Here is a 22,593-nt window from a genome sequence, read left to right on the forward strand (position 1 = left end):
AGCACTCCCATCTTTTCCGAGCCGAGGCGCGAATTCTATTTGCAGCTATAGAACAACTCGTAATCCCTCTTAAACCTCCTACACAATATTAACCCTCCCCGTTACTATATAATCTGCATCATTTATTTTACCTCACCGCCATGTTTAGCAGACATGTAAATAAAGCAGATGGGCATCCATCAGCACAAATACCAGCTCTACGTAGTAGCAGTGGGGGCGCCGGCTGATGATCTCGGCTGTCTTTACCTGCCGCTTCTACTCATCGAAAAGAGTCGCGACTGGATAGCAGCGTTATGTCATGGGACAATGTTTTAGGGCTATCACGACTAATATGAGCGGTCTGCTATTCCTAGGATAGCAATATCGTGTGCAGGCTACTTGTTTTATACAATTACGAGGGTATTTTTTTCCACTTTTGGCTGTTCACGATTTATACTGAGCATTCTACGACGTGTTTCGCCCCATACAAACCATATTTGTCGTGCTGCAGGGTGGGTCGGGCATCTTGATGGTACAAAAAGTGGTTAATAAAGCCAGGATTTTGTAATAAAAAGTATCTAAAACGTACATGTTTATGTCACGTGTGCAAATTAGGAAGACTAGGCAAATCTTTCTTTCACTATTGAACTGTTTATAAGTATACAAGTCCCCATAATGCTTACGTTTTAAAGCCACACCTACGACTGCATACCTTTTTTTCAGCAGAAACCTAAATCTGTGTGCTACAAACGTAGCAAAAGATTTTGAATAAATCATTTACCTGAATGCTCCGCGAGTTTCTGTCAGGTGGTTTTGAATGACACGTTTAGTAATTGCATTTAATTGTGTTTTGTTGGAATCGATTTTTCTGTGTCGGAGCACAGCACTAGGGAATTATAAGGTAAGACACGCATAGTTTTGCCTTTCCATTTTGGGAGAGGTTTTTCTTGTAATGTATAGCTGAAAATAAATGTTTCCAAGATAACTTTCAGAATTCCATATCATCACTTCTATCAAAGTTATTCCTCAGAGTCCACAGTATTTTTCTCTTTGTAGCGAATTTGCCTTGTTATTTTTGAGGCATGATGTTTAGGTATTATAAAAACATTTCACGTTATTGTTTATATACTGAATGGCCTCTCAATGTCCCCTTGAAGACCAGGTGAAAATCAGGGTTTGAATGCTTTTAATGCTTTCAGGACAAGCAAGACATCATTATATGCCGAAACCAAGCTTATTGGGTGCGAGTTTTTCTTGGCCTACCTAAAGTTACCCTTTTCAGTACCAACAAACCTCATTGGTAAACAAAACATAAAAGTTTTTATTTTATTCCAACCTGAAAGTTTAGGCACAGGAAGAGAATGCACACCAAGAACTATTCTTCAGTCTTCAGTCCTTTCCTTGGCCTATTTTTATTACGCTCTAACACGACACTAAACAGATACATCTCTTAGTCGTTTATTCGAGCTCACGTGTGCAATTTTTGTTATACACCTTATGCCATGACCTAATCTTTTGCAGTGAGCAACATCCTTTGAACATCCTTAAGCATTTTGTTGGTACGTGCAAAATTCCTCTTCTCGGCCCTTTTACTCGAAGGTCACACACGTCATCAAAAATGTCTGAAACAGGGAATGACAAACATCAAGATTAAAGCACATTAAATAAAGAGCGTCTTCTGGAAAACATTACAGACAGGCATAATCATTCACCTCTTCGTCTAGCAAAAACGATGGGTGTGCGGGAAGCGCTTTTGTGACGAATTTCCGGATTTCCGTCTGACCTTGGGGTTTGTTTGAGTTGAAGATGATTTGGACTTATACTTTTAGAACATTCCAACTGACTTCATTGCAGTTAGAACTTTTGATCGCAGCGGCTTTGACTCTGCCCTTCGCCATTTGATTTCACATGTAGGAAGCTTCGCGCTCAGCTGTCGTCGTATGTCGCTGGGCTGCACAACGTTTGTGTAGGCTTGCACGTTCATGCTCCCCTTTCCGTGTCGACACTGCTTCGAGCGTCTTTGAATGGCGCCATCGGATGGACATCAATTCCACAATGCAAAGGCTTTATTCAGTTGAATGAAAGCAGGTTTTTTTGTACATACGATCATCATCGTCATCACAGAAATTTTCATTCCCTGTTGTGGGTTTTTGACGAGGCACATTCAGTCAGTGACACAGAACCATCTCCGCTTTAAGAAATGTTCTAAGGTTTAGCTAGCCAGAACGAACTTTATTCAGCTATAGTAACTTTTTGTGACACTCAAAATCTGACGGATGCCGTTTTAAACGTGTCTATCTATTAAAAAAACAAATAGAAGTATGCATACTTTTGAGGTAGCGTGTATGAGGTACTAGAGCTTCACAATCTTTATACACGGTAGTCGGAAAAATTTCGGGTAAAAAAGTCTCCACATTTTTAAAACACTTATTATCCCCTCTGAAATAATGAAAACTGCCCAAATACGATATATATATATATATATATATATATATATATATATATATATATATATATATATATATATTTATATATATATATAAATATATACATATATATATATATATATATTCACTGTGGTGTTGTACAAAACTATTGTACACTTTTTTTGTTCTTTTTTATTTACCTTAGTGCAACATTGTTGTGGCGATGGTCTTCATAAAAACCAACTGATGAGAATTCTGGCTAGGCATTCTTTTTTAGGAATTCAAGAACGTTCGAAGAACGTTCTTGAATTCTTGTTCTCTAAGAACGTCTCAATCCGAAGAACGTTCCCCTTGAAGGCGGTATTTTGAAGTGACCACTTACCAAAGCACTTCGTTTTCTCGTAGTAAAACACTTACGTTCATTTACATCACCAAGATTACCAACCTACAAGAAACCTAGCTCAAAACAGGTATTTTACACATGTTGGTTTGCCCCAAAAATTGTGTTCAAAGGGCTAAGCCAGGATAATAACGAGCGTTGTAATAGCCTCATAATATCGCTCACACTTACCTATAAGACTGCCTGCAGATCACTTAAACCGCAAAATGCGGCACGAAATATACTAGTGCGGTCGTGTTTTGTGAAGTTTTCTTAGAACACTCAAGCGTCATACATAAAACTAAAACTTTACCATTTTTTGAAAGTATAATACAGACGTGTTAGGAAATTAATGTTTGGCGAATAGCTGAAAAAACAAAAAAAGGCTACAATTGATTTCTGTTGATTAAAAACGGTATCCCCACTATTTAATTACCTCAAGCGGCTTAAGACGTTCTCCGTAGGTAGGCTTTCAACGCTGCCAATTGCATCCGTAAAAGAACTTGTGACGTTCCGGCGGTAGATTTTATATGTTACCACATGTCAAAGACGGTAAACTAGAACTGCAGAATGATACATTGAAGTTGCCACCCAATCTACCAAAAGTGGTGAATTGGGCGGGAAACTACTATTGTCACCGTTAAGTTTATTGGTCACCCTTTTGATTTGGCTTTGAAGATTGTGGACGCTTATGTTGGCGGTGAAATTGCAGACTTGCCGTAAGGGGGGAACCGCTGGTGAACTTCTCAAGGCTGTTGTCAACATCGGTGGACAAACCGCCGAAGTGGATATTGGAGGCATATACACCGAGCTAAGGTAAATGCCTTAGCCTACGAACCTGCGATGCCGCCTCTTACCGCGCTCCCGTATTATGTCCAGTCGTGGGTACAGATAGGGGCATTACACCTGAAACCTTAACATTAGCCGGGTAGTCGCGTACGAAATGAGTACGTCAAGGCCAGGGCTTCCTGCTTTCGATGTAATTGGATGCAGCGAGATAAATGTGACGGCCTTGCATGCACACATTCCCGTTCTAATCAAGTAAGAGCGCCTGGCAGCCGCATATACTGGTTTTTGTAGTCATTGCATACCGGCGCTTATAGACGTATATTCAGTGGCAGCCAAAGCCCGTGCACGTGAGGCCCATGCCACGCAAGAAGCCGTGGCAGCAGCAGTTTTTCGTAGTATCACGATATGCATGGCAATAGGACTGATTTCCTGCGTGTTTTCATATCATGAATAGTATATAGGTTTTTGGCCGAACGAACAATGTCCGCTGCCGCGTTAAATGTGGTTTGGAGTCAATTGATTTCTCTCGTCCTATACGTATCCTTCACATATAAGTTTATGAGGCCATTTTTGCTCTTGGAAACATAAAAAACCTCTATTACATTGCCCGCAGTGTCTATAAATACACCCGCAACTGGTGAGAAAAAAGTTTCAGCCACCGGCGTCCGTCGCCTGCCGTTTCTACCAGATTCTCGGCCCTGGCATCCAGATATATCAATAATTGTAGTGGAATAGTGGGGAATAGCAGTGGTAGCCTAAGTGATTGTAGGGGAATAGTGTGGTAGGCTCAATTTTGCCTTCCGAACTCCGCATGAACACAGATTACTGAGCCTGGATTTCGAAAGAACGCGCCAAGGCTCAGCCAAGACGATAACCTCTCGGTACTTGGATAATGTTTTTCTCTGCTAATAGATTCTGATTTTTGCGCTTATCTACAGTGTTTTTTTGAGAGTGTGCTCGATCACCAGAGTGACGTCTTGGCCATATGGCTTCTTTTAAGCATCCATATAGGCGGGGTGGCACAGACGCATCTGCTGCTGCTACGCAGTATTCTTTTAGGAATTTCGTCTCGACGACGAATTAATAGCTAAGCGTTACCCGTTCAATGCCGCACACGGAGACAGGTGTTTAATGTCAGACATGTTTAACTCGTGAGAAATTAGTGCTATTAAAGTCCTAGTGACATGTTTAGAATTATGTGTTTCAAAATTTTTTGCTATAAATTTGTTTACATAGCTCGAGCTCTAATACGCTCTCTGTAAGGTTCGTTGGAGCTTTTTAAGATGTAAGAATTCCAATTCCTGATAGAAGCTTACAGTCAGAGGAGGGTTACAGAGTAAAAGAGGGTTACAAGAATCGGCTACTCAACGTAGAGATAATAACGTAGCTGAACGATTTTAAACTAGGTTATACGCCCGTGTCATTACACCAGGAAAAACTACACTGCGTGCAGGTTTGTCTCGCAAATTTTCACTGATAACCAAAGACGATGGGGAGCAGCCTCTCAATGTAATGAAACGTAAAAGAAAATGGGCATGTGACATCGGCCTAATGGTGTTTCTTTAAGAGTTTAAGCGCCGGCAGGGAAGTTAATTTCCACTTCATTCAAACGCCTCCAAAGCCTGGAGAGTTGATATTTGTAAACAGTTTTAAGGCGCCATCCAGGGGGAAGTTTTCTAAGAATGAGGGCACAAATGGAACTTAACCTTCGTTCGTCTAGGTGCTGCAGAATTTCTTGTGAACAGATAAAGCATTTTCACTCTGTTTATACTTGCGCGCTTTTATCACAACGAGGCCTACAAGATATAAATTACCAAGAAACCCTCCGCTAACGAAATACACAACTAAAATACATAAAATAGGCTTATCTTTTATCTAAGATACTAGCGTCTTTCTCCGCATTTGGTGCATTTACGTAGAATGAATGACATTTCAATCTAATTCACCACATCAGAACATATGTCCGTACGTTCTTTCGGCGAATTTCGAAAGGCTTCCGGCATGTATTTTTGTTTAAATGCCTTGCCGTCTAACTACAGTATAACCTTTAGAAATTTTATCACCATCGTGCCATGTATAGCACTCAACAGATAGTGCGCAAAATGATTATTATTAGGCATTACCAGCATTTACCCATTCAAATCATACAAAAGGCGAAGCACTGCAGCTAGCGTCGGCCTGTCAGATGCTAATTCGAGCATCGACAGGGTGGAAAATTGTGATATTTTTGCTGACTGCTGTAGCTCAAGCTCTATTCAACAAAAAACAAGCATACTGATGTTTTTTTTTACAGACCCACCTTCCCGAAGCTGTCCTTGAATTCTATGCTTCAGTTTTGCCAAATTAGGGCATTGTTTATTAATTCTCAGAAGATGTTTGTACAGCGCGACAACATGTTTGGAAAGCAAGTAGGATACAGATGATTAGAGATGCGTGCCTTCCTTGGCATGACTATGAAGGCGGATTTTCGCAATCCGCACAGCCTGTCCGATTGCCGCCAACTCCCTACGAGCACTGCGGATATTGTTTACAGTAAAAATGACAAACGGTCCAAATACACTTTGATAACATGTAAGGTTCACCTCTTGTTTAGCACAGTTTTCTCGGAAAAAGGACTCGCCTGATAGACCACAAGAAAGAGTATTCCCGCACGTGTATGTTTTGTTTTTATACCTGTAGGTGTTCTCTGGGTAGTTGTTTGTGTTCACAGCCTAGTAAATAGTGCTTTTGGGTTAATTCACTCACTTCTTCTTTTTAAGAAACCGTTTGGCCGCTTAAGAGTTCGAAGAAGGGAGAAAAAGCTTGCACTAAAAAAGCTCGCTCAACTAATTTTTCATTGCTTAAAAACTCTAAATGTGTGCCTAGCCTGTAAAAATGCCAGCATATTTCTGATTCAGAAGAAGGGGTACACAAAGAATATTAGGAACTGGAGACCGTCCAGCCTGCTCTCAGTTGTAAACGGTTTGCCAAAGTAATAGGCAACCGAAAAAGCAGCATCAACACTACCAGAAACTCGAACAACAGGCTGGGATTAGAAAGGATATTCATCAATTGATCTAATCCACGTCCTAAATAAAGTGATAGGAAAATCCGCAATTTACAATAAATTCATTTACATAGCATTTTTACAATAAGAAAATGTGTTGTATAAATTGGGCTAAGTAGGACTGGAAGCAACGAAAGACAAAGGGATAGAGGAGAATCATTTAGGGGTCCTAGGCGCCTCATATAAAGCTTGCAAGCGCAGGAGAATTATTGACAAGCCAAGCGACAAATTCGTGATCCGTAAGGGCGTTCGACACTGTTATAGCATCTCCTGAAAACTGTTCACCGTATGTTTGAGGTGTTTAGAGTGCCTGGCTGGGAAAACACGGAATTACGAAAAAACAGAGTATTTGAACCATTTGAGATTTGCAGACGACATAGGCCTACTAAGAGATTGTGGAAAACCTGCCAAAAAAGCTTCAAAAACTGAAGTTAGGACGCAAAGCCATGAGGCTGAGAAAAATGTGCATATATCGTAAGTAAGTATGAATGCCGCTGCCAAAAGCCTCATGTTCAGCGCATGTAACAGAATACCAACACCAATAAAAATATTACTACCTCTGTTCGTACGTCTATGCTGATCCCAACCACGAGAAGAAAATCTGGCGAAGAATAGGTGTGCGCTGTGTTGCACACGGCCAAGAATCGAAATAATTAAAAATTAAGCTTCCCCCCGCACTTCAGGAGATGAATATAAAACTAATGCGTTCTGCCGCTGATGACATACGGCGCGAAAATCTGGCGCCTAATACACAGCTTCAAAGTAACCTTACGTCGACTGAGCTTGCCATAGAAATAATGTTAACAGGAACGTTAATACAGAGATGTGCTTCATCGATCAGACAACTAAAAACATTAGAAAATTTTATTGTTTAAACGAAGAAAATAAGATATACTTTTGCGGGCAGCGTATGCGATATGAGCACTGGTGGACTATTATGGCGCCACAACGAATACCCAGTGGTGGGTGGGGATGCAAGGCGCATGCCTTTTAGTAATGAAGGGACCACATAAAGAATTTCGGAGGCAATGAATACACTCGGTGGTTGCGAGACAGGAGTCGCTGGACGGCACTGGGAGAAGCCTTTGTCCTGCTGTGGACTCAGTGGCCTGTTGGTGATGATTGACCAAGAAGTAACCGTCGATATTATTCATGCTGCGGCATTTGTTATACTCGCTCCATAGGATCACAGGCAATATTCTTTATAAATGTCATCTGTAAGTACTCAAATATAAAGAGGTAACTCACGTGGATAAAGGGGAAAGTAGGTTTTAAACACCGCGCAATGATTCAGCCGGTCAATGCATAAAATCTGCTCATTGTGAGCAAACTTCAACTTTCCACCTGCAAAAAAGTAATTTATTTGTTCTCTATCCTTTATCAATTATGCACGTGAAATACGGACGTCCGAAATATTTGATTACCTATGCAATTGATTGTCCCTATTCCGTGAGGATTGTCTTCGTTGTAAATGAAGATATTGTAGATTATTGCGCAGACAAAGTGTTGATTTGACTCGGACAAAATAGCGTCTTTGTTTATAAAAGTTTTTTTTTTCGTTTACACAAAAAGTTATGACGTGTAAAAACAGTCCAGCCTTCATGTGGCTTTCGGTTAGCATAAAACTACAGGGTACGTGTTCAAAAATGTACTTCTTAGAGAAACGTTTTGAATAAATAGTTTTCTAACTTTTTCAGATATTTGTATAGCATATTTTAGCACACAGTACATCGTTTGAGAGTCTTCGTGGTAAAACACTTTTCAAGACGTCCCGATCAAGCGTGGGAGGCACGCCGCGTTAGAAAAGCTGCTCAAATTGAACTGGGGAGAGGCGGCACAACGTCTACTACAGCTCTGTCAGTGCTTATAAAACTGATGAAGAAGGCTTATGAAGAAAGTTTTGCTTTTTTTCTTGTTGTCGGGCACATTGTGTGAATAACGGTTGAACCTGGATATAACAAAGTCGGCAAAACGTTTCATTTTTTCGTTGGAAGCAGGTTTTCTTTGCATGCAGGTTTCAATTTAGGCAGGCGCAAATGAAGCAGAAACGAAACGACACCGCTAGACATCACCAAGGGTGAACTCACAATTCCAGGATTGATTTCACAGGAAACAATGGCGTGATTTGCGCCAGCTGCATTCCCGTGAGTTAAATGACTACACGGTACTCCAAAATATCAAGATCACTTACCATTGTATGCGTCAACGTACCGCCAGTATCCGGTTCAATTTTTACACTTTATGGGTTTTCACAGGTTTCAAGGACGAAATGTATGCTCAAAACATACCTTTTTAAGAAATTGGCTCTTTTCCGCGCCCGGAAATGTTGAGAAGCTATTAGCTGGGGTACATTACCGGGCGGCAACGTTCCTCTTTCTTGCCGGTGGAGACGGCATTTGAAATTTCGAGTTTGTCTTGACTAGGTAAAAGTTTAGCTTTCTGGCAGCTGAACTTTATGAACTTTTTTTCTTGGCAGCCGAACCAACATGACTGGTAGCAGCGGCGACGCACAACAACACGCCGACAGCCAGGCCTACCACCTAACTGTCCCTGCCCTCAGGCGTGCAAACGCACAGTATATTGCGAGGTGGCAGAAATTCGCTAAAGTAGTGCATTTCTTCAGACTACTGCTCAGAAAAGTGGCAAAAAACAAGCACCCACTAAAGTAGCAAATTTGTTATATCATGAGCCTTTGTTACATACAGGTCGCAAGCACACGAGCTTCCATGGGGATGGCAATAGAGAAAAGAAAAACTTGGCGAAATCGAGAATTTTGTTACATAGAGGTTTCGTAAATGCAGTTCTAACTGTACAACTCGTGAACGTTGGGCGAGCTGCCTCGAATTTCTGTAGCTAAGACTTGCGGGTTTTGGATTACAAGTGACGGGAACTCTTTTGTGAGAGCTGTGAAGACTTCGCAGAGTATTTCAGATTTAGTAAATCACTATTTAGCGGTTGGTGCAGTGTCTAGCTCATAGAATGCAGAAATACGCTGTTTTATTTCCTATGTGGAAGGCAAAGCGATTGCTTTCACCTTTGTAAATGCTGTGACATTAATATTGCAGCAAATTTACCGTGACAAAATAATTAACGGCAGATTCTCTTGAATCATTAGAAAACACAAACGGCGGAAAGAGTGAAGCCTGAACATCCCTTTTCGAATTGTACCTGAAACGTAATAAGACCCACACTTTCCAACCACGGCTAATTGATATTTCGAAAACTAAAGATTCTTGCTAAAAAAAGCCGCATTTCTCTCGTGTACGCTTGAAATAAATAATTAAAGCATTGCACCTTCAATACTTGGCATGTATCCAGATCGTTTATTGAGCTTTGTCCAGTAAACATTCAGACTTCTCGTTAGATTTTAACGCAGAGAATTTGTGAATTTTTTTTTTGGTTTATTGCCATTTACGCACAATTGCTACCACGAAGAAACATTCCACGATTACCTTGGTTTTGCCATATTCTCCTGCTGAAATATCTCTCTTGAGTTTTTCCCGTGAACACTTGCGGTAACACACGTCTTAAGCTCACACACATTAGAATCCAGTGCCGCACTCCATACTCGACATCACCGACGAATCGGAGATGAGGTACGACTTCCACTTCTAGTTGATGGTGTTATGGCACCACGATTATGGCTCTACGAACAACTGATTCCAACGTTCATGCTGCTTTTTGCAGATTGGCATTTTGTTGCAATGACTTGATACTGAAGTGAGATGCATAAATAGGTTGTTCGGCGACAATATAAATGAAAAGAACGTGTCATCAGAGGCACAAGATGACGAAAGCACCCTGTAGCAAACGTTTGCCTACCTGAGTCGTATCGAATGTACACACGACAAATGTGTATCGAATACGTCTTCCCAACTTTCCTCAAAAAGTTCGCAGTCCTGAATTACTGCTTTTGTAAAAACAATGGTTTTCGAAAAAGTTAATGAATGTTTTTGAAAGGATTGTGCAATGATGAAAAATGAACCCATTTGTATAGTGGAAACGAAATTGGGGATCGGTTGCGATATTTTAGTGCTGTAGTTCGTTCAGAAAAAAACAAGTTGAATACACGCATGCTATGTCAACCTCTACATAAAACTTTTATAGAAAACACTCAAACGAAACCTAAGCTACGTATAGTGGCTTTATGAAATTTTTTGGGGACGAACTGATTTAGAGCGTAAGTGTATTTAATTTGCCATTGGGATATAAACAACCGTATTTTACTTATGTTTTAAAATAAATGTGTATATTTTCTATGAATGTTCCCGCTACACTGAGTATTTGAACAGATTTATGTATTTACACTTCTTAGTAGAATGCCTACGTGGGTATGTTCCCCTGCAGCTTTTAATAAAATGCAATCTTTACAGGCAATCTTTATGCAATCCTAATGAATAAGACATTCATTGTGTGAGGCCAGGATATCTGATTTGAACCCCCCCCCCCGCCCACCCCTCCACACAATACGAAATTAGACAAGGCCAAATCTTTGGCCTCTCTATGGTCGTAGCTTCAACAAAGAGTTTTGCGGGGTGCCACACCGCAGAGAGTGCGCAAAAAAAAACCCGGTGCAGTATGTTGTTTCGTCCGTTCTTTTCGACCTGTTCATAATCTTGTTTTCTTATAAGCTTTAACCAACTAGCCTGGTATTCAACATTGGTACCTCTACCATGGCTCCAGCTATTACCCCTAAGAAAAAGCTCAAAAGTTATAACGCTTCTAGGCTTGAGGTAGGTGTATCCGTCGTAAGAACTGGACGTGAAATTAGGGCTTAGTTTAGGTGAACAAACAGGGCTAGTAAGATATTTCTTTTAGAATTTACATCGGCGAAAGAGGCCAATGTTGGCTAAAGACTTCTTGAGTAATACGAAAAAGTATCACACCCAAAACCTTTAATTTCAAAGGTATTAAAATTCATACAGAATTCCACGTGTTAATTTTGAATATCGAAAACTCCGGATGAAATTACAGATAACTGATTTACACAACCGGTTTGCAATGTTTTCAGTGAAAGATAACTCATTTACACAACCGGTTTGCAATGTTTTCAGTGAAAGAGTGTTTGGTGAAGTAACTTTTCTGAATGATGGACTTCCTAGCATGCCAGCGAATGATTTATAGTCACGTAAATTATAATGTGTTACGAACCTTAGTTCTTTTAGCTTACTTTATAAACGAAGGATTGACTTGGAAATGTTTGCGTGCGTTGTATGTTTTTGTTCTACCAAGTTTGGAAAAGACGTTTTCTGGGTAATGGTTTTAACAAAACATACTGCTGCAATTTAGTAACCCCTAATGGATTTTTTTTGCGTAAATACAGCTGGAGAGTATTTTTATCACCCTTAGGCTTGCTTGCGTATGCAAACTAGAACAAAAAAAATGTCTTATCCAACCCGTGGTGTAAAGATAATTAGAACGCAAGTTTTCTGGGGTTGCAAAAATGTCATTTGTTTCCAATTTATATTTTCCTAATATTACAAAACCCTTCATTAGGCATAAAAAATACACTTCCGGTAAGTAGAAATAGAGGTCCTTTCGAACAGGCGCATTGATAGTATGATTATTCAAAGTATAGATATTGAAATCATTACGTTTTAGGATGAAAACACCGACCACACAAGTACAAGACGCTGACTTGATGGCAAAATTGCCGGGCTCAAAAATCATCTGTGTGAGCACATCCTTTTTGAAATTATTACAACGAGTTTGATACGGTTTTTACGCGTGATTTGTTACCACGATATAGGACCACGCATTCGATTTGAGTATATTGCTAACGACCATCGGGGGTGTGATATTCCCTAAGCAGTTGCGGCGAAGAAATGATTTTGCATATATTGAATACAGGATGATGTCCACTAGAATTAAAAGGTCACCCATTCGAAGATAGTAATGCTTATCTTGTTTTCCCAAGAAAGAATCTAGATTGTTTTACTTTACCCGCCTCTTGAGCTGAATATTAGTCATAAACACGACACAAATAAAATTGTTGGCGTACTGTGCGGGATAGACGCCCACTTGACTTTTTTCCTTTATTTTGCTGAGATAGCTCTAAACGCATGCTAAGCCTAAATATGGACATCACCTGATTTGTACCCAGCCCCCCCCCCCCCCCTCAAATGATTCGCAGTATTTCATTAAAAGTACAGATTGAAGCAGGTCGCTGGGTGAAAGAGAATGTTAGTTGTTGACCATACCAAGATTGTGAAACACATAAATAATTTCCAAAGAAATATGTAGTGAATTTTTATAGTGGATTGACAAATATTTGTTTATTTGTGGTCAGCTATTTTGTTTGTGACGATTGTTTTCTCTGTCTATGGAGAAAAAATATAACGACTTTTTGGTTTTTTTAGAAAATTGTGATGCATGGACGAAAAAATGTATCGTGTAATATTTGCCAATTTGAATGCATTGATAAAAAGCAACAGTAGTATTGAAACAGAAGTATAAGTAGTCATAATATATAAGAAGTATAGGTAACAGAACTATTGATAAATAAGAGAAGTATGGTAGCCTTTTGTGAATTACCAAAGTCCGTAACGTTCATTTCTTCTCCCAATAATCCGGTTGGGTGTGTAACATTTCCAAGTAGCAGCTTGTTTATTCTGCATGATTGAGTACATATGTTAGAGGAGCTACAAGAAAGTTCACGTAAAAAAAACTTACATTGAATCACTGTAGTTGAGCCGGCGCGCGAAATAAAAAGTAGTGTGACATCCACTTGCTATCCATTTGTCGACCAAGCAATTAGTGGGCATTGAGTGATTTGTGCTATAGTAGCTCCAAATGTACAGCGGACTGCGGTAGAACTGAAAAAAAAATGTTGAAGTTAATAGCGGTTTTGGATATTTTGATACTCTAAGTCATTTTTCTAAAAACACGATTGGTTAGTTGGTGATTTTAATGGACAATCATTAAGCTTAAAAGCAGTGACCGATATCACGCTGAAATAACGCAGAAATCAGCTTCCACTTGAATTTAAAGTGTGGATTTTTTAAAAATGAACAATGTTTTTTATTTTTATCTAAAGTAATAAAAATGCGGTTAGAAAAAGTTTATTTCCCGTAGGTATTACCCCTACAGAAGCGCTGTAAATTTTAAAACTGTAGCTCCCCCTTCAGTCAAGGCCCCTTGTTCGTAGGCTGTTGTGGTAGCAAGAACAATCGGATGATTTTACAGCTAGCATTTGGCAAAAGGTGCGTGGAGATAAGATGTTGATTGTTGGCGCTTTAATGGGTACGGAGAACATGTACGGCCAGGGATTATATCGCTCCAACAATTTTGGGGTCAGGCACCCGAGCGGATAAAAAACTATAAGTGGAAGCCACAGCAAACAAGCTGATACCAAAACTACTTTACACCACGCATGCAAAACAGTAGGCATGGAATCACTCTGACAGGCTAATTGGTCTGACGCAATGGCAATAAGATTGCGTGAAATAGACAGGACGATTTCGATGATACTTGGTACTTGAACGATAGTGTAATCTTGATTCTTAAAGATACTTGAACAATACTTGAAGTTGAACGGTACTTGATTCGACTGCACTGCGAAAAAACACATCGGCCCAACTGGCAGCTGTATTAACAACCAACTTTGTGAGTGCAAGAATAATGTTCATAACTGGATAAGCGGGCACCTTGGTATTCAGTGCCGTGATTGTAAGTGTTCTCTTTGTTTTAAAATAAACCAAGGACTTGCTAGGACCCGTCACTCGCACACGCGGGAAATAAAAGAAGCGCGTGAAATTGCGCTCACGATGCTCATGTTTGCATTAGTGTCACTTCACAATCATTGTTGGGCAAAGAAATCGCGTATTTTGATAGTGTCTAATTGGGTGGAGAAGGCATGTGCGTCATGGTGAAACTTTGCGGGTTATTCTTTTTCTTGTAATTTTAGCTTCGTATTTTAAACCTATCTTGGTTATTACGTGATAGTAGTGTATATGAGCGTGAAATTAACTAGGTTTGTTAGTCTGCGCTGTGTGGTGTGCCTTCTGGTCGTCTTGTCTGTTTAGGAAAATTTTGTTTGCATCAGTTTACATGGCTCGAGTGACAGCGGGTGCCTGGTCGCGAAAGAAATGGATGGCACAGGGCTGATTCGTCTGTGCGAAAACATAAAACAGAAGCGAAGCGAAGCGTTAACGATGAGATAAAAATCCCCAGTTTCCTCGTGCAGCAGTCAACGCTCAACAACCGCAAAGGAAAGCGGATCCGGCGGTTAATTTTCAGGGAGCTCTGCGAATAGGCACAAAAGGCTTTCTAACAATAACTTGGTTAAAGGTCAAATACCAGCTGCACGGAAACGTAGGTCAGCTTATCCTTAACTGTATATCCAGCAAACTCAAGCGAAACACTTCCCGGAACTTCAGAAGCTGGGACTGCTTCTGAAGGAGAAGTGTATTCAATATTTGTCAGTCGATCAGCCTTGAGATAAAGATATGCTCAATGCAGCTGTTAATTGCAAAACCTTTATTGGCAAAGCAACCTGAAAACTATGGGAAAAAACACTGCTTGGTTGTACTCTATTATTTTAAGAACACGAGTCTCGATTCCAAGTTAAGGTGAACTGCAAGGATTGGGACCGCTCTGGAGATATAGCCGAATTGTGTATTACTGTCACAATTGCAGGTTACCACGTTATTCTAATCACGGCTTGTTCCCTTAAGGAATATTTGGCTGTCATGTAAACGCTTTGACCGTACAGGCTGATCAGAAACATGAGAGATTATGAGCCCCTTCCAGGCCCGCCGAGGGGAAGTCACGACGCGTCAGAACATTAGACCTTCAACTAGCTCGCAAAGCAGAGACAAGTGCAAGATTACAATGCTAGGCGACAGCGGCGGAAAGAGTCTGGCGCAGGTCTAGTTGTTCCCAACCATTTGATGGTTTTTGCCGCATCCTAAACGGCATCCTCAAAATTACCCCACATATACACCGGTTTAACACGTTGTGGCTCCGCGAAAGTATTGGATAAAAGATATTCGCCGAAGATGGTTGAAAACTTTTCTTGGTAAGTTCATCTGAGCGAATAGACTCATATTTATAAACTTTGGTACAGCGCAAGCTAATGCACTCGCCCTACAAAGCCAATTTTTAAAAAAGCGATTTACAAGAACTCATAGAAACGATTAAAAAAAATTACCTAAATATGCTTCCCACAAAATCCTTTACGATGCCATTTATTGCCTCAGCAGCCCAAGTAAACATTGTCCAGGATATAGCAATTAAGCTTTGGTGCATGGTGCCGTCACTTGTGATTGGAAAGTGTTAGTTTCTCGCTATGGAAACAAAGGCTACAACAGCTTATGATCCATTTCGACCGAGAGCCTCCCTTACACGTTGGAAAATAAAAACGGTTATCTTCAAACGGTGATTGATTACATGAAAACTAAAACATTTAAACCCCAATAAATACACGTATTTTGACAAAATCGATCGAGTAATACAGCATGCCTTCGTATAATTGCTGGAAGAAAAAATTGTGAACAGATACCAACTGCAGTGGATTTAAACACGAAGTGACCGTTGTAGTCAGCGTATCTATAGGGGATGTTAGCATCACATTTTTAACTTGCAATTGACGCAGAAGCACTCGAATACGGGAACGTGTAAACTAAAGCGAAGACAATTTTGATGTGCCTTAGAAAGGAAGAATGGCATATCGTGAAAAAAAAGTGTGTCAAAAAGCTGCATTAGGCTGTCAATTTTAAGATCTTACAGTAATACACTCGAAATATGTTCTGCTAATGAAGTTGCCATCACTCTCTAGGCTGGCGTAATCTGCTCTTGGAGTGCAGTGAGATCACCTAGGGAAATAAAACATAGGCTTCAGTTCATGCTTCCCAAAATATCTGCATACCTAGCGGCTGAATTCCGTTATCTTTCCGCATAGAAAAGGTAGCAGTGCTGTTAAGAAGCGAATGCATAGGTAAATATAATTTCATTCATAATGCCAAGACATTGCATTACCCACCGACCTTAGATACTTGGGTATAATATTGCCCAAAACACCTTCAAGGGCTTCGAGGTGAAAAGCCTATGACCCAAAATTTCAATAGTTTTGGATTCTGGCACCTGTGGCAGTAAATGTAGCTTTATGATTTTATGTTGAAGGAAAAAGCCTTCACGTCGTGAGGCAACTGCAATCACCCGGCTGAAGACAACTAGCTGCGGCTAGAATTAGCGTCCTCTGAAAATTCCTCTTACTCTTTTAAGCCGCGTCGTAATCTGGGAGAATATTGCAGCCAGTTGCGTCTTCAAAAGTGCTCCGTTGTCTTTTTACATCAAGAAACGCGCCGCAATTTTCTGGCAGACAGGATACTATAGAAACACATTCTCTGGCAAGTATCACAAATCGAAATGACAAATTCCTCTGGGGAGAGCAATCTAAACAATGAACGGAAATATTCCAACTTAAGCGTGCCAGACAGACCACCCAGCCTTTCGCTTTCGATTCTCTCAACCGAGCCGACAACATCATTGATTACTGCAAATAAAATATTAGAAGCACGCCTTAACTTAGCCTACTGCCAATAAATCTTGCGCACATTACAAGCGCCTTGAGCACAAAATGCTTGTACGACTCAATAAAAACAGTGGTTTTGTATCATGTTTATTTCCAATCTCGAATGAGTACTCTCAGAGGAAAAAGTTGCAGGGACAGCTATGCTTGAATAATATGTAAGGAATGATAGCGATACTTCAACTCCCACAAAGGGTGTTCCTACGCAGTTTGTGCATTTGCAATGTATGCTTCACGAGCACTAAAGGTTATCAAAAAGAGAAAGACAAGCAACCAGGGTTTTTATTCGGCGTGTCCCAGGAGAGACAAAGACCCTCTGCTCTTCTGTTGCTTCAAAGGTAAGCATGAAAAGCCCCAAATGCAAGGCGTTGCTCACACTGAGCGAGAAGGAGTCAGTGTCAGGGTGTCAAAATGTCTCTGCGGCAATGCCAAGGCCGGCCTCAACAATATTGCTTTTTTGAAAACACACATAGAGACAGAGATTTTTGTTCAGGAAGAACTAGTAGTGGCTTTGGAAAAAGAGGTAAAGAGATGGCACGGAGCTAAGTGGTGGGCCCTGTTTCTGCGGCACCAGATTCAGCAGTTCCTTCCTTTACCCTGTCAGTCAGCTCGCGCTGATCTTGAGGGAACGCGCTCGTCGCATCTTCCTCCCATGTCTCTAGAAGCGGAATATGGTATGTTTGAATTTTTTATCCCTGGCCATGTGCAATAGGGTGGATGTTTCCACAATATTACCAGAGTTTTAAATTAATGTCGGATGTTCCCACCGAAAACCTTAGCGCTCGTGGATTTTCAAATAACTGTGTTGGTTTTTTCGTTCACAGAGTTTGTGATTCTTCGGCATTGAGACCTCGTTCTAGCAAGAGGAAAGATGGTGTTCCTAGCCATAGGATGAGGATTAGTTATTAATGTTTATCGAAGAGGGCAATGTGGTAGTCGGGGTCACAAGGACAACAGTATGTAAGTTCGTGTGCCTCTTGCATACTGCGTCGTTCGCATCGAGACCCTCGTATCCGGTGGTCCAGATGACGTTGTTAACGTTCTGCATTATGGATAAGAATATGCTACCGAAGCGCCTGGTATTCTGCCTCCACGGAAATGTATGTCCTTCATTAGTCTGCAATGATGGTATGCTTCTATTTGATACTTCCCCTATCCGGATTACCGAGAGGATGGCTCCAACTTCGAATTCTTTTTTCCTTCATGTTTCTGGACCGTGCAGTCAGAAAGATTGCCAGTGTGGTGAAATACAACAAATGGGGCTTCGTGGTTTTGTAGATCCTGCTCTCGGTGTATACTTTGGTCTCATTATATTGAGACTTTGCCCCAATGACCATAAGCCTGCCACACCCGCCACTTTCATTTAGGATTGTATCCATGTTTTTGGTAGAGGAGAGATTTTATGCTGGGTCGCTGCACTGATATCACGCCTGTCATGTCGTGCACATTTTCTTTTCAAAGGGGGGGGGGTGCCTGTTGCTTTTAAAAGGGTATGATGGCCACTCCTGATTTCGTTTAACATCTGCTTTCTGGTACTAGGAGAGTGGTTTCTCTGATATCTAAAAAAGCATCGTCATTATCACAAACACTCTAATTACGACGACTGCAGCGTGAAGCTTTCTCCCATTCACCTTAACCGGCCGTTTTCGTGCGCTCGCCATGGTTAATATTGTCTGCGAATAATGTTATTTCATCCCGCCATCAAAAAATGGCCATGCCTTATTACCGCGACAGGGTTATCAGGCTTATCCTTCGATTGCACCGTGGCTCCAAGTAGTCCGCTATTAGTCATGCTCATTAGGCGTTCGCGCAAATACGTCACCTCTCCCACCTGGAGTTTGGAAAAGAGGGCATTGATACATTGTCGAATACAAAACAAACGACAGACGCTTTAACCGGGGGCCGCGCGTGCACGGTGAAGTTCGTTCTATGCAAAGTCGGTGGTAGCATGCTCGTCAAACACGGCATCTAGCCATGCCCGCAACTTACACCATCACACCACAGCGTGTTTGCACCAGAAGTTCAAAAATGTAAATTTTTAGTCATTCATGCTCTGCACGAACACGTTCGCTGCGAGCCATGTAGTATTGGAAGTCTCTGAAGATTTTAACACTTTAGGTTCTTTATGTGCACCCCAGGTCTCCACACATTGAAGTTTTTGTCTTCTGCTTCTATCAGAAAAACGGCCGCCGTAGCCGGGAATTCAACCATCGTCATTTGGCTCGGCAGCGTAACGCCTTACCTATTGCGCTAACGCGCTGGGCTTTCCACCGGAACTTATGCCGGCAAAAACGGTGGGTGACCTAATTAAACACGGACAAAAAATTAACGCCGATACATTAGAAATCGAGGAAGGCGCACATAAGAAGCTGAAAATGTCTACAATAAAGCCTACTATATAACGTGTAATCACATGAGTGTTTCAAATACTGTTCAATACTACCACAACTAGGTATCCGCCGTAAGCTAGGTTTCTTCAACGATAGGTGGCGCCATGAGGCCAATTTAAAGATCACCCTAAAAATAGGTACGAATAAACTTCCAGAGAACTGCTACGTTCAAATGTTCGGCGGGGTTCACGACAAGCGGGTAGTTCCCAACTCAAACTCGCCCTAAACATAAAATCATTAACCCATCATCGTTTTCAAGCAAAGTATCCAACGAAGAGAAGAGCAAGAAAAAGAGCGAAGAAACAATAAGGTTCGTACAGCCACTGATCATGACCACAATATTTCAGAGCCTGCCGCACCACAAATTTAGCCGCACCAAAAGTGAAATAAACTTCATTATTAGGACAGCATAAGGAGAGTTGTATTCCTAAGAATTTACACCGTGACACGACCTAAGAAATGGTAAATCCCCTGAGGTAAAAGGTAAAGGTAAAAGGTAAAGGTAAATCCTAAAGGTAAATTCCCTTAGCTGACGCAAAAGCTAGCACCTCACAAACCAATCTTCAGAGCTATTTGCCACGTTAAAACATAGTTTTTAAATCTGACATTGAGGATAATGTGGCACAAATGAAGCAAAAACGCTGTCAAAAAAGTTTTATGCATTGTGATGAATCAATCATGAACACCTTCGCGGCAAAAAAGAGAAATAATAAGTACGGTGATAAAGCAGGTACGTTTTTCAGGCAATTCAAAATGTGTTAATCGAATCAAAAAATCAGAATCATCCTACACGCAGTATAAAAGGCCAATGCGGTTTGAGATTTCAGACTACGCTATAATGTAAATAGTCTGGAAGTAATTGGGAGATAACATATTTGGCAAAGCTACCATTCTAACCATTGAAAGAAGCTTTGGGTAAATAAGGACCCAGACAAGACGTATACCCACCTCTAATTCTTCTCGCAATTGTGAACTTGGTCCTTCGTACGGGCGCCCTTTCGAATTCTAAGCGCATTGTAAATGGGTCAACTGATATAATTCTAACAACTGGAACCCCTCTGGAGCAATAAACTGTATCAACAACATCTTGAAATATCGAAGAACAGCGGAGGACCCAAAAACAAATACCCTGTCACGAAAGTACTGCACATCTTACAAGTACTGCGTAAGCCTGGGAAAAGCTGAATGATTACATGTGCGCCTTTGACTATGCCACAGTGGCCATTGGACGCATGCTCACCTAACACGAACTTAAAAGAAAAAAAACCGATCCTTCTGATAGAATATAATTAACCTATAACCATGGCGAAAGGATTCATGATACTAATAGTAGTACAGTACACGCAATATTTGCTTTGAGCGTAAGAGAGGAGGCAGCTACGTCAAAAATGCGCCCAAAACGAAATGAACTGACTATGCACGGACAAACTCAGCTCAGCTCCCCAAAAACCAATTGATGCCTAAATACGGTTCGAATACTGGATTACTATGCTGTGAATGAAAACGGGAATGTCTGAGGCTGTGCAAGCTTGGTAGCGCTAGGTGCGATGCTACTAAAAGCAGAAAGCAACTGCCCAATGGCTAAGCAGCAGTGTCTTCGGCGATACAAACATGTTCAAACAAAACAGATGCCGACACTGTCACGTTGCACTGTAAATATTATATGAAACATATATACATTTGATACCGCAGTACAAGCTGACCGCAATTCTTCAAAGTAATAGGCTGGAAGCAGCTGAACAATATTAAACTATACCTTTGTGGGCCGGTGCTTTATAAGCGCCACTACGCAACAGATCTGCCCAATATTGCGATAAGAGCTATGCAGCTGGCTTGAGAAATGACGTTGCCAGAGAAAAAATGGTAAAGTCGAAAGCACAAGATATCTGATTTTATGAAGCCAGATTCTATCAAAGTATAAAAAGCAGAGAAAATGGTATAACACAATAATCGTCACGATAAAGATCGTTTTTAACTGATATTTCTCCCCAGCCATGGTGGCTCATTTGTGACTTTTTATTTCGCTTAAAAACAATGTCCTTACGCAACACACTTTCGAAAAGCCAATTGTGCATCGCATTTACTGTGCAAGTGATGTGTAAATGGCATGGACATCCACTTATAAATGTTATAGATAGTCGTTTTTAACCTACAGAACATGGACACTATAACGTAGCAGGCCTTCTCAGTATGCTTTTAGTGAGTAAACCATTCGGCTCGGCAAAAAGTCTGTTGAAATAATGTAGGACCTGAAGTGGCGAGTGCACTTACTTGCATTATAAGTGATTGTACAGCAGGTACCTTTGGTGAACATGATATTCCAGTGACACGCAGAGAAAAAAGGAAGCTAAGGTAACGAAGCACTGTCATTCTTGTAAAATGCAGCTGTTTTCAAGTAAACACTTTCTGCTGAGGAATTGTGTATTGTGATACGTATCCGAGCCGCTGGTCAGAAGCAATGTTTTATTCTGTCAAATAAGATCTAAAAAATGTGCGGAACTGCTATACAATGGAACCTGCTAGGGCGGATGAAACGTAAGGCTTCGAAACAATAGCTCTCTCCAACCTATTGTGTTGCAGGTATGGTCACTGCCATCTTCTATAAAAGCAGAACTTTTTATGAGGAAGCCTGTTGAATGCTGGAATGTATACAATGGAACAATCCGAATATCCTACAATTGCTGCTGCTAGCAAGTATATTTTTGATGCTGAAATTTTGGTATTATTTCAAGCGGAAGATATATCTTGCGCTGCAGGATACATAAAAGCTGTAACGAAGTAGCTGTTCAATTGTGGTGGCTTCATCATTTTGATTTATACAATATTTTCGGGTAATCTGAAGGTTGGTTCTACACATGCATATCTATGTACGAATAAATTGAAAGAGCAAGTAAGTTAAAAATAAAAAAAATTCTCTAGGCACTTATGGTTGATGCTTTCTTCAAACATATATATGGGGCCATTGACATTTCGGGCCCCATGCATGTAAAAATAAGAAATTTTCGGTAATATCAAATTTCAAATCAAGGCATCGGCATCAATAAATGGACATA

The 22,593-nt window shown here is 40.7% G+C and overlaps 1 long non-coding RNA gene across 1 annotated transcript; it reads right to left on the reverse strand.

The window, feature by feature from the left end:
* Positions 1–1,291: 1,291 nt before the first annotated feature.
* LOC144141112 (uncharacterized) lies at positions 1,292–21,950 on the reverse strand. Its single transcript, XR_013316437.1, has 5 exons — positions 21,812–21,950; positions 13,292–13,434; positions 13,154–13,230; positions 7,868–7,963; positions 1,292–1,601 (listed from the first exon to the last, which is right to left on the reverse strand). It is a non-coding gene; the product is annotated as an uncharacterized LOC144141112 (long non-coding RNA).
* Positions 21,951–22,593: the final 643 nt, after the last annotated feature.

This window comes from Haemaphysalis longicornis, unplaced genomic scaffold (genome assembly GCF_048455015.1).
Source record: "Haemaphysalis longicornis isolate Haplotype H1 unplaced genomic scaffold, Haemaphysalis longicornis Haplotype H1 scaffold_6, whole genome shotgun sequence".
Taxonomy (NCBI): domain Eukaryota; kingdom Metazoa; phylum Arthropoda; class Arachnida; order Ixodida; family Ixodidae; genus Haemaphysalis; species Haemaphysalis longicornis.